This window comes from Rhinolophus sinicus, chromosome 2 (genome assembly GCF_057876585.1).
Source record: "Rhinolophus sinicus isolate RSI-liver-muscle chromosome 2, RSI-T2T, whole genome shotgun sequence".
Lineage (NCBI taxonomy): Eukaryota > Metazoa > Chordata > Mammalia > Chiroptera > Rhinolophidae > Rhinolophus > Rhinolophus sinicus.
The window spans coordinates 101,577,667-101,590,082 of NC_142502.1; the positions used below are offsets into that span (position 1 = coordinate 101,577,667).

General features: G+C 40.0%; 1 pseudogene; it reads right to left on the bottom strand.

Moving 5' to 3' along the window:
* Window positions 1-9,105: 9,105 nt before the first annotated feature.
* Window positions 9,106-11,944, bottom strand: LOC141571783 (di-N-acetylchitobiase pseudogene; annotated as a pseudogene).
* Between the last annotated feature and the right edge of the window lie 472 nt (window positions 11,945-12,416).

A 12,416-nucleotide genomic window follows, 5' to 3' on the forward strand; every position in this document is an offset into this window, starting at 1 on the left:
TAACTGCCTGTCAGCTCCATAGGAGAAGGACTCCACACAGGGAAAATGGCCACTGGCCCTCCAGTCCTCACCCCACAGCCACACAACTTACTCTTTCCCTGTATGTCTCCAACGCTCCCCAGTCACTGTCCCTCCACTGGAGCCCAGAGTGAGTGCCTACAAGTGAAAGAATCTGTGCACAGGCCTTTTAAGAGGACCTCTCGGTTTCCCGCATGCCTCAGTCCCACCCAGATGGTCAGAATCCCCACTGTTTTTCACAGCCAGATGTTTCGGGGGCTCTTCTTCCAGGCACCAGTAACCTAGGCTGGAGAGTCGGGTGTGGGGCTGGGTCCCTCACTCCTCCAACGGGGGACCTCTGTGGCTGAGATATCATTCCCGATTTTCAACCTCCACATGCATGTGTGGGGACAGCTCATTTCATGTATCCGTCCCTCCTACCAGTCTTGATGTGGCTTCTTCATAGCCTCAGTTATAAAATTTCTATTCAGGTAGACTTCAGATGGTTCTCCAAGTTGACGGTTTTATAATTTAGTTGTAATTTTAATGTGTTCATGGCAGGAAGCAGATATAGCATTTATCTGCTCAGTCATCCTAGATCCTTCCCTGGTAATCCTTACTTCCTTTTTAAAAAATGTAATATTTTTAATTTTTTAATTGTGGTAAATATACATAACAAAATTTATCATAGTAACCATTTTTAAGTGCAGAGTTCAGTAGTGTGTTATATACATTCATGTTGCTATGCAACAGCTCTCCAGAACTCTTTTTATCTGGCAACACTGAAACTGAAACTTTACACCCATTAAACAGCTCCCCATCTTTTTCTCTCCCAGCCCCTGGCAACCATCATTCTACTTTCTATCTCTGAATTGATTGCTCTAGGTACCTCATAGAAGTGGAATCAAACAGCATTTGTTTTTTTTCACAGTTTTTTCTCTTAGCATAATGTTCTCAAGGTTCATCCATGTTGTAGCATGGTTGAAAATTTCCTTCTTTTTTAAGGCTGTGTAATATTGCTGTGGTATGTACATACCACATTTTATCCATTCATCTGTTGATGGACACTTGGGTTCCTTCCACATTTTGGCTATGAACATTGTTGTACAAATATCTCTTGGACACCCTGCTTTCAATTGTTTTTGGTATATACCCAGAAGTGGAGTTGCTGGATCATATGATAATTCTATTTTAATTCTAAGTTTTTGAGGAACTACCATTCTGTTTTTTCTTTTTTTTTTCTTTTTTCTTTTTTTATTTTTTTTTAATTAAATTTATTGGGGTGACAATTGTTAGTAAAATTACATAGATTTCAGGTGTACAATTCTGTATTACATCATCTATAAATCCCATTGTGTGTTCATCACCCAGAGTCAGTTCTTCCATCACCATATATTCGATCCCCCTTACCCTCACCTCCTCCCCCCCACCCCCCTTACCCTCTGGCAACCACTAAACTATTGTCCGTGTCTATGAGTTTCTGTTTCTCATTTGTTTGTCTTGTTCTTTTGTTGTTTTTGGTTTATATACCACATATCAGTGAAATCACATGGTTCTCTGCTTTTTCTGTCTGACTTCTTTCGCTCAGCATTACTCTCTCAAGATCCATCCATGTTGTCACAAATGTTCCTATATCATCTTTTCTCACTGCCGAATAGTATTCCATTGTGTATATGTACCACAACTTCTTTATCCATTCATCTATCGAAGGACATTTTGGTTGTTTCCATGTCTTGGCCACCGTAAACAAAGCTGCAATGAACATTGGCGCACACGTGTCTTTATCTCTAAATGTTTTCAGATTTTTTGGGTAGATACCCAGGAGAGGGATTGCTGGGTCATACGGCAATTCTATTCGTAATTCTTTGAGGAACCTCCACACTGCCTTCCATAACGGCTGCACCAGTCTGCATTCCCACCAACAGTGTATGAGGGTTCCTTTTTCTCCACAGCCTCTCCAACATTTGTTACTATTTGTCTTGTTGATGATAGCCATTCTGACTGGGGTGAGGTGATATCTCATTGTGGTTTTGATTTGCATTTCTCTGATGATTAGTGATGTTGAGCATTTTTTCATATGTCTATTTGCCATTTGTATGTCCTCTTTGGAGAAATGTCTCTTCAAGTCCTCTGCCCATTTTTCAATTGGGTTGTTTGTTTTTTTGTTGTTGAGTTGCATGAGTTCCTTGTATATTCTGGATACTAGCCCCTTATCGGAGGCACTGTTTGCAAAAATCTTCTCCCATTCAGTTGGTGGCCTCTTTATTTTGTCAATGGTTTCTTTCGCTGTGCAGAAGCTTTTAAGTTTCATATAGTCCCATTCGTTTATTTTAGCTTTTACTTCCATTGCCTTTGGAGTCAAGTTCATAAAATGCTCTTTGAACCCAAGGTCCATAAGTTTAGTACCTATGTTTTCTTCTATGCAGTTTATTGTGTCAGGTCTTATGCCTAAGTCTTTGATCCATTTTGAATTAACTTTGGTACATGGTGACAAATAGCAGTCCAGTTTCATTCTTTTGCACGTGGTTATCCAATTCTCCCAGCACCATTTATTGAAGAGGCTGTCTTTGCTCCATTGTATGTTTTTAGCTTCTTTGTCAAAAATTATCTGTCCATATTTATGTGGTTTTATTTCTGGGTTCTCAATTCTATTCCATTGGTCTATGTGTCTGTTTTTCTGCCAATACCATGCTGTTTTGATTATTGTGGCCCTGTAGTACAGGCCAAAGTCAGGAAGTGTGATACCTCCATTATAGTTCTTTTTTCTTAAGATTGCTTTGGCTATTCGGGGTCTTTTGTGGTTCCAAACAAATCTGATGATTTTTTGTTCTATTTCTTTAAAATATACCATTGGGATTTTGATGGGGATTGCATTGAATCTGTATATTGCTTTGGGTAATATGGCCATTTTAACTATGTTGATTCTTCCAATCCATGAGCACGGAATGTCTTTCCATTTCTTTGTGTCTTCTTCAATTTCTTTAAAAAATGTCTTATAGTTTTCAGCATATAGGTCTTTCACATCCTTGGTTAAGTTTATTCCTAGGTATTTTATTCTTTTTGCTGCAATTGCAAAAGGATTGTTTTTTGTATTTCTTTTTCTGAGATTTCATTGTTAGTATATAGGAAGGCAATGGACTTTTGTGCGTTGATTTTGTAGCCGGCAACTTTACTGTATTCGTTGATTGTTTCTAATAGCTTTTTGATGGAGTCTTTAGGGTTTTCTATATATAGCATCATGTCATCTGCAAAGAGTGATAATTTAACTTCTTCATTCCCAATTTGGATGCCTTTTATTTCTTTCTCTTGCCTGATTGCTCTGGCAAGGACTTCCAACACTATGTTGAAAAGCAGAGGTGATAGGGGACAGCCCTGTCGTGTTCCTGAACGTAGAGCAAAGGGCTTCAGTTTTTCTCCATTAATTATGAGATTAGCAGAGGGCTTGTCATATATGGCCTTTATTATGTTAAGGTATTTTCCTTCTATACCCATTTTATTAAGTGTTTTAATCATAAATGGATGTTGTATCTTGTCAAATGCTTTTTCTGCATCAATTGATATAATCATATGATTTTTGTCCTTTATTTTGTTTATGTGATGTATCACATTGATGGATTTTCGTATGTTGAACCATCCTTGTGCCCCGGGGATGAACCCCACTTGGTCGTGATGAATAATCTTTTTAATGCATTGTTGTATTCGATTTGCTAGAATTTTATTTAGGATTTTTGCATCGGTATTCATTAGAGATATTGGTCTGTAGTTTTCTTTTTTTGTGCTGTCCTTACCAGGTTTTGGTATCAGGGTAATGTTGGCCTCATAAAATGAGTTAGGGAGTATTGTCTCGTCTTCAATTTTTTGGAAGAGTTTGTGCAGAATTGGTATTAGATCCTCTTTGAAGGTTTGGTAGAATTCACTAGTGAAGCCATCTGGTCCCGGACTTTTCCTTTTGGGAAGGTTTTGGATGACTGATTCAATTTCGCTACTGGTGATCGGTCTGTTTAGATTTTCCAGTTCTTCATGGTTCAGCCTTGGAAGGCTATATGTTTCTAAGAACTTGTCCATTTCTTCTAGGTTGTTGAGTTTGGTGGCATATAGTCCTTCATAGTATTCTTGGATGATCCTTTGTATTTCTGTGGTGTCCGTGATAACTTCCCCTTTTACGTTTCTGATTTTGTTAATCAGTGTCTTCTCTCTTTTTATCTTAGTAAGTCTAGCCAAGGGTTTGTCAATTTTGTTAATCTTTTCAAAGAACCAGCTCTTTGTCACATTAATTTTTTCTATTGTCTTTTTGTTCTCTATTTCATTTAGTTCTGCTCTAATTTTTATTATTTCCTTTCTTCTGCTGACCTTGGGTTTAACTTGTTCTTCTTTTTCTAGTTCTTTAAGGTGTAACATGAGGTTATTTATTTGAGAGTTTTCTTGTTTCTTGAGATAGGCCTGTAATGAGATAAATTTCCCTCTTAAAACTGCTTTCGCTGCATCCCAAAAATTTTGGTAGGATGTATTTTCATTGTCATTTGTTTCTATGTATCTTTTGATCTCTTCTCTAATTTCTTCTTTGACCCAGTCCTTCTTTAAAAGTATGTTGTTTAATCTCCATGTATTTGTGTTTTTTCCTGCTTTCTTTTTACAGTTGATATCCAATTTCAAAGCCTTGTGATCAGAGAATATGCATGGTATGATTTCAATCTTCTTAAATTTGTTGAGACTGATTTTATGTCCCAATATATGGTCTATCCTTGAGAATGTTCCGTGTACACTAGAAAAGAATGTATAGTCTGATGTTTTAGGATGAAGTGCTCTATAAATGTCAATTATGTCCATTTCATCTAATGTGTCATTTAGGGCTACTATTTCGTTATTTATTTTCTGTTTGGATGATCTATCCATAGCTGTCAATGGTGTATTTAAGTCCCCTAGTATAATTGTGTTTTGGTCTATTTCTCCCTTTAGTTCTGTTAGTAGTTGCTTGGTGTATTTCGGTGCTCCCTGATTGGGGGCATAAATATTGATGACTGTTATGTCTTCTTGTTGTACAGTCCCCTTCACCATTATGAAATGTCCATCTTTATCTCTTGTTATCTTTTTCACCTTGAAGTCTGTTTCATCTGATATCATTATGGCTACACCTGATTTTCTCTGGGTACCATTTGCTTGGAGTGTCAATTTCCACCCTTTCACTTTGAGTCTATGCTTGTCCTTGTAGCTGAGATGTGTCTCTTATAGACAGCATATGGTTGGGTTTAGTTTTTTGATCCAATCTGCTACCCTGTGCCTTTTTATTGGTGAGTTCAGTCCATTTACATTTAGGGTGATTATTGATATGTGAGGATTTCCTGTCATTCTATCTTTAGTTTTCTGGTAAGGCTGTGTCTCCATTGTTTCTTTGCCTTTTTGTTGTTGTCTATTATTTCTGTGTGGTGGTATTCTATGATGTTTCCCTCTGTTTCTTCTTTTATTTCAGTATATATTTCAATTCTGGATTTATTTTGAGTGGTTACCCTTAAGTTTATGTAAAAGAAAGTTTGATATTTAGAGTATTCCATTTTCTTCAGCACGCTTACTTTCTCCATTCCCATATTCCGGTTCAGGCCTTTACTCTCCCCCTTTTTGAGTTTTGGTTGCCACAAATTGTCCCTGTTGATGGTGGTCGAATAGCCTCCTTTAGTATTTCTTGTAGTGCAGGTCGTGTATTAGAAAATTCCCTCAGCTTCTGTATGTCTGGAAAGGTCTTTATTCCTCCTTCATATCTAAAGGATATCTTTGCTGGATATATTATTCTTGGCTCATGATTTCTCTCTTTCAATAGTTTGAATATTTGGTTCCACTCCCTCCTGGCTTGTAGAGTTTCTGCTGAAAAATCTGATGATAATCTAATGGGCTTTCCTTTGTATGTTACCGTCTTCTTTTCCCTGGCTGCCTTGAGGATTCTTTCTTTGTCGTTGATTTTAGATAGCTTCAATACAATGTGCCTTGGAGAAGGCCTGTTGGGATTGAGGTAACTAGGTGTTCTATTTGCTTCTTGGATTCGAGGGTCCAGTTCTGTCCACAAATTTGGGAAGTTCTCTTCGACAATTTGTTTGAATATATTCTCTGTTCCCTTCTCTCTTTCTTCTCCTTCTGGTATGCCCATTATTCTTATATTGCTCTTTCTGATGGAGTCAGAAAGTTCTTGTAGAGTTCTTTCATTTCTTTTAAGTCTCAAGTCTCTTTCTTCTTCTCTCTGTGTCATTTCCAGGTTTCTATCTTCGATGTCACTGATTCTTTCCTCCATCTGGTCAACTCTACTACCTAAGCTGGTTATTTCATTCTTAATTTCTTCTATTGAGTTCTTAATCTCCAGAAATTCTATTTGGTTCTTTTTTAAGATTTCAATCTCTTTCGTAAAATGCTCATACTGTTCTTTGATTGAGTTTCTGAGTTCATTTAACTGCCTATCTGTGTTTTCTTGTATCTCGTTGAGTTTTTTCAGAACTGCAATCTTGAATTCTCTGTCATTTAAGTCACATATTTCTGTATCTTTAAGTCCCTTCTCTGGAGATTTTTCACTTTCTTTCTGAGCTATCTTGTTGCCTTGGTTATTCATGGCGATTACTGGTTTACTATTTCTCTTCCTAGACATCTACAGGAGTGACTTCTGCAACAGGTTGATAGAAAGCGGTCTTTCTTTTGTTTGCCAGTACTTGTTGGTAGAATGTTTTATTATTTCTCCAACTGCAACTTATTTTTCTTCTCCCACACGGTAGTGCTGTTTTCTCTGCACTATTCCAACTTCTCACACAATGGGGGGATTCCCTGGGAGACGGGCTTCTCCTCTATTTATAGTTCGTCTAGGTCACAGGGCGCAGTGTCCCGGGGGGTATGCGGAGAGCTTTTGATGTTCCAAAGCTCTTCCAGCTCCTGATTCAGAGCCCGTATATTTCAGCAGTTCTGTTTACTCCTGCAGGGATCCACCCAGATAGGTGGGGTCAGGGGCGGGGTGAGTTGTGAGAGTTGGCCCAGAGCAATGGCGGCGACCACCACCACAGCTGGTCCTGCTTCCACGGCTCCCTCCCCTTTGCCGGAACTAGTTGGGCTGTGAATTTGTGTCTGCGGTACACAGTTCTCAAAATAGCAAATTTTCTGTTGTTTTGATCTGACACTGCTACTGTTTTGCTTCTAGCACCGGGCAGGTGGGGGCGGGGCGAGCTCTGGGAGGGGAGGGAGGGGGCGGCTAGTCTCAGTGCCTAAGGCTCCGTTCTCTGCTCGGCAGTGCGGGCTTAAACCACCGTTTTCAGCCTTTTTCCCTCAGTCTTTTCTCCGAGGTCTCTGCCGTGAGCGTTGGGTTCAGCCGTGTTATATGCTGTCCCCTCAGCCCCGTGGGCCACAAGCAGAGCCCTAGCAGTCCGAGTTCTTCCCTCTCCCGCAGCTGCGGTAGTTCCGGGAGGCAGCGAGCTCGGCGCACTGAGCGAGGTCTGCGTCCTGCGCCCGCGCGGCTCCGTCTCCGTGCACTTCTCCCTTTCCTCCTCCCTCCACTCGCCCGAATCTCCCACCTGTAGGTGATTTCAGTCGGTAGTGGGCCTCTTCATCTTGCCTGTCTGCTGTGCAGGGAGTCCTTTGTGGAGTTTTTGTTGTTCGATTCTTTGTAAATTCCAGGGGAGCTTTACAGAGGCTCATCTCACTCCGCCATTTTTCCGGAAGTCCCATTCTGTTTTTTCACCACAGCAGTACTATTTTACATCTCCAAAAGTTCCAATTTCTCTATATCCTCCCCCGTATTTATTTTATTTTTTTGATAGTAGCCTTCCTAATGGGTGTGAAGTGACACCTCATTGTGTTTTCTATTTTAATTGCACTAATGCTTAGTGATGTGGAGCATCTTTTCATGTGCTCATTGGTCATTTGTATATCTTTGGAAAAATGTCTATTTGAGTCCTTTGCTTATTTATAAATCAGGCTGTTTTTGTTGAGTTGTAGAAGTTCTTTATATATTCTGAATACTAAAACTTATCGTATACTTGATTTGGAAACATTTCCCCCTGTTCTATGGGTTGCCTTTTCACTCTATTGATTGTGTCCTTTGATGCACAGAAGGTTTTTTATTTTGATGTGCTCTAATTTACATATTTTTTCTTTTCATTATTTGTTGTTGTTGCCTGTGCTTTTGAAGTCATATACAAGAATACCATTGCCAAATCCTGTGCCATGAAACTTTTCCTCTATGATTTCTTCTAAGAGTGTTATAGCTTCAACTCTTGCTTTAGGTCTTTGACGCACTTTGAGTTAATTTTTTACGGTGTAATGTAAGGATCAAACTTCATTCTTTTGCATGTGGATAACCAGTTATCCCAGCGCCATTTTTTGAAAAAACTGTCTTTCCTCTCCCCCATTGAATGGTCTTGTCACCCTTGTTGTAAATCGTTTCATCGTATGTGTTAGTCTGCTCAAGCTACCATAACAAACCTCACAGACTGTGTGGTTCAAATAGCAGACAGTTATTTCCTCACAGCTCTGAAGGCTAGAAATTCAGGATCGAGGTGCCAGCAAATTCAGTTTCTGGTGAGAGTTCTCTTCCTGGCTTACAGACGGCCTCCTTCTCTCCCTGCCCTCACATGGCCTTTCTTCTGTGCATAGGTGGAGAGAGAAAGAGCTCTCAGGTGTCTCCTACTCTTCTTTTTTTAACAAATAGTTTAATGTATTTTAATAACAAACTTATAGGAGCAGCACAGAAACAGACAACATTAAAACCATGTACTTGCATGCAGGACAACTCAGAAAAGTACAGTAAATGGAAGGAATCTACTGTATGATAAAAATGCTACAAACACCATTTAGTTGCCAACAATAAGAAATTTAGTGGTTTTAAAAAAATCCAAATGCTGGCATTGTGCAGAAAAAGTTAACAGGTTTCTCTATAATTGTTACAAAGTTGCTCTGCTGAAACTTGCTCACTGAAACATTTTGATTTGCATTAATGCTTTATGTCCCTGCATTTATATTAAAAATTCACACACAGATAAAAACGGAAAAACTGCCAATACCTGACTTCTGCCCCCATTTTTCCACTTGCGATCATATAATTAGTACCTTTTAACCCCATGGAGAAAAAATATCTTAAGTTTAGAACTACCAATGACAGAAAGAAAAGATTTTTTTTTTCTTTTTAAGAATGATTTTTCCCTTCATAGTGGATTCTGAAGTGCTTTCTCCACGTACGCAGTGTGCTAGCTGTGTATCCTTTAGCATAATCGTTACACATTTGGCATGGAGAGCACACAGGTTGGTGTCTTCAAAAAGGCCAATCAGATAGGCCTCACTTGCCTCCTGCAAAGCAACAGTAGCTGCACTCTGCAAGCGCAGATCTGTTGTGAAGTCCTGAGCAATTTCTCGCACCAGACGCTGGCAGGGAAGTTTGTGAATCAGAAATTCAGTGAACCTCTGATAACATCCGATTTCACGGAGTTCTACTGTACAAGGCTGTAATGATGAGGGTTCTTCCCTCCACCAGTAGAGGGCACACTCTTGAGAGCAGCTTTTATGGCCAGTGGCTTCTTCCATGCTTTCCCATGCGTCGATTTGTAGGCAGTCTGCTTTGTATGAGCGACGGTATAGAGATCTCCTTACCTACTTGTTCTGCGGCTGGAGCTCGGTGAGGTGGCGCTGGCATTAGAGAATGACGGCCTCTTCCTCTGATAAGGACACCAATCCTATTGGATTAGAATCCCATCCTTATGATGACATGTAAGTTTTATGACCTCCCTAAAGGTCCAATCTCCAAATACAGTCCCACTGGGGTTTAAAGCATCAGCATACGAATTTTGGGGACACAATTTTGTCCATAACACTGTATATGCAAGAGTTATTTCTGGGCTTTCTATTCCAGTCCACTGGTCTATAGCTCTGCCTTTATGCCAGACCCTCACACAGTTTGATTCCTATAATTTTCTTATACATTTTGAAATGAAGACTTCTGAGACCAACTTTGTTTATCTTTTCTGAAATTGTTTTGGCTATTCGGGGTCTCCTGAGATCCTATATTCTGCTGGGATTTTGATAGGGATTACATTGAATTTATGGGTCACCTTAGGTAATACTGTCATCTTAACCATCTGTCTTCCAATCCATGTCTTTCCATTTATTTGTGTCTTTTTAAATTACTTTCAGCAGTGTTTTCTAGTTTTCAGTGTACAAGTCTTTCACCCCCACAATGGGGGTGGGGCTAATCTAATCTAATCACATGGGTCCTTCAAGTGGAAGGTGACTAGAGAAGTGTGAGTCAGAGGGAGCTCTCAATTTTATCTGTAGTAATTTCTACATTTACTAAGTTGCGATCATCCCTGTCTATTTTTGTCGTTTAATTTAATGGTGAAGTGTATTAAATGATTTAACGATTAAATATTCTTGTACTCTTGGGATACCTAACTTGGTCAAGGTATTTAATAGTTTTATAGTATATTTGTATAGTATATACACAAAAAAATCTCTTTTTGAGTATACTAATAACTAAAATATATAGCAACATGACAAAAAAGTATATATTTTTTATCTCTTCGAGAAACTAGATGTTTATACAGATAATATTCTAAATCTCAATAGTTTGACAGAATATGTTTATGTTTGTACAGGTTGGTTTTAAGACTTTCCACATTTCTTCAGTTTGCTGTTTGGCTACAGCAGCTCCTGAGTTTGCCTGTCACATGCCAGTGCCGTGTAAGCCACATGCCAGTGCCGTGTAAGCCACATGCCAGTGCCGTGTAAGCCACATGGCAATGTCATGTAAGCCACATGCCAGTGCTGTGTAAGCCACATGCCAGTGCCGTGTAAGCCACATGCCAGTGCCGTGTAAGCCACATGCCAGTGCCGTGTAAGCCACATGGCAATGTCATGTAAGCCACATGCCAGTGCCGTGTAAGCCACAGGCCAATGCCGTGTAAACCACATGCCAATGTCGTGTAAGTCACACGTCTATATATAGCTGCCTTTAAAGACATGCTCATGGGTTATCACACTACACGTGATGGGTACGGCCAGCAGCATCTTTATAGTTATAATAAGGAGGGTTTTTATTTTAATCCCACCGGATTCCAGAAATAGAACTGTTTACTTGCTTCGTAATAATTTTGTAGGACACCTGACATCCTGCTGCATCACCACAAGGACCCCCGGGGAGGGACTTTTGCAATGGTACAAACGTGATCCTCCAATACAGCCGGGCAGGTATAATCACAACCACACAGGGAACACCCATTACACGTGCCTTAGGGTTAATGCCCACCTTGGTGTAGTGTCGTATGCAGTTAATGTCTGATCATAGGGAGCCTTGGCTGCTGCAATACGTTCTGACCAGACCTGCCTTTGTTCATCACAAGACGTAATAATTATAGCACCTGTGTCTATGCACTTTGGAGACCAAGCTGCATTACACGTCACCTGGGATCCCTCAATTTCCCGATGGAAAGGATCTGTCGTTTCTTTGACTAAAGCAGCTAATGCATCATATTCAGGTGATGAACAATTAACTTCTTGCTCTGTGTCTATATTAATTCCATCCATCCATCGTGTTTTGGACAAGTTAACTTGTTGAGTTACCCAGGACGCTCTGAGAGTAGGATTGACGCTCTTCTTTACCCACACGTCTCCTTTTAGCATTGCTCTGGCCCTTTTTGAATGCGCACAGCACATAAATCCTGAGTCATGTTTTCCAAAAACTGCCACAGTTGTAATCTGTGACCAGTCATAAGATTCCCCAGTTTTGTCACATACACGAAATACACAGACCTCGAAGTCGGGGTGGTGGTGGATGGGTTGGCAGAGCGCTGGATCCCGGCACGGGCAGTTGGCCCCTCCCGGAGTGGCGGCATCAGCAGCAGTGGCCGTAGCTGCAGCGGAGCCATCCCAGGGGCGCTGCCCGCGGGCGGGCGAGGAGGCGCCAGAGCCTGAGCGCGGGCCTGAACGTGCTGGGCATCACCCGGCTGTCGGTACTACTGTATTTTATATATAGTTTATATACACACATAATGGCATTGTTCTCAGGATCTAATTTCTGAAAGGTGGTTTTCCCAGAATGCTTTCTTCTTATTTCTTCCTAACTGGTTTAGAATCAATGCTACTCATGCTTAATAAAAGGAGTTGTTTGGTTTTCCCTATATGTCTCCATTCTTTTCAATATTTTATATAAGAGCATGAACCGTCCTCAAAATTTTTGTAGAACTTACCTGTAAAAGATCCTGGATATTCTGAAGGGAAACAGAATTTTTACAACTGCTTTGACTTATTTCCTTGCAGTAAGACTTTTCCATTGACATAAAGTTCTTCATAGTTTTAAGATTGTTTAAATCTCTCCTATGCCTGCAGTGACGTATTTATCTGAGACGACTCTCTTTTATTCTTAATTAATTTCACTTATTTTATTTCTCTTTTCAAAAAAAAGAAAAGCT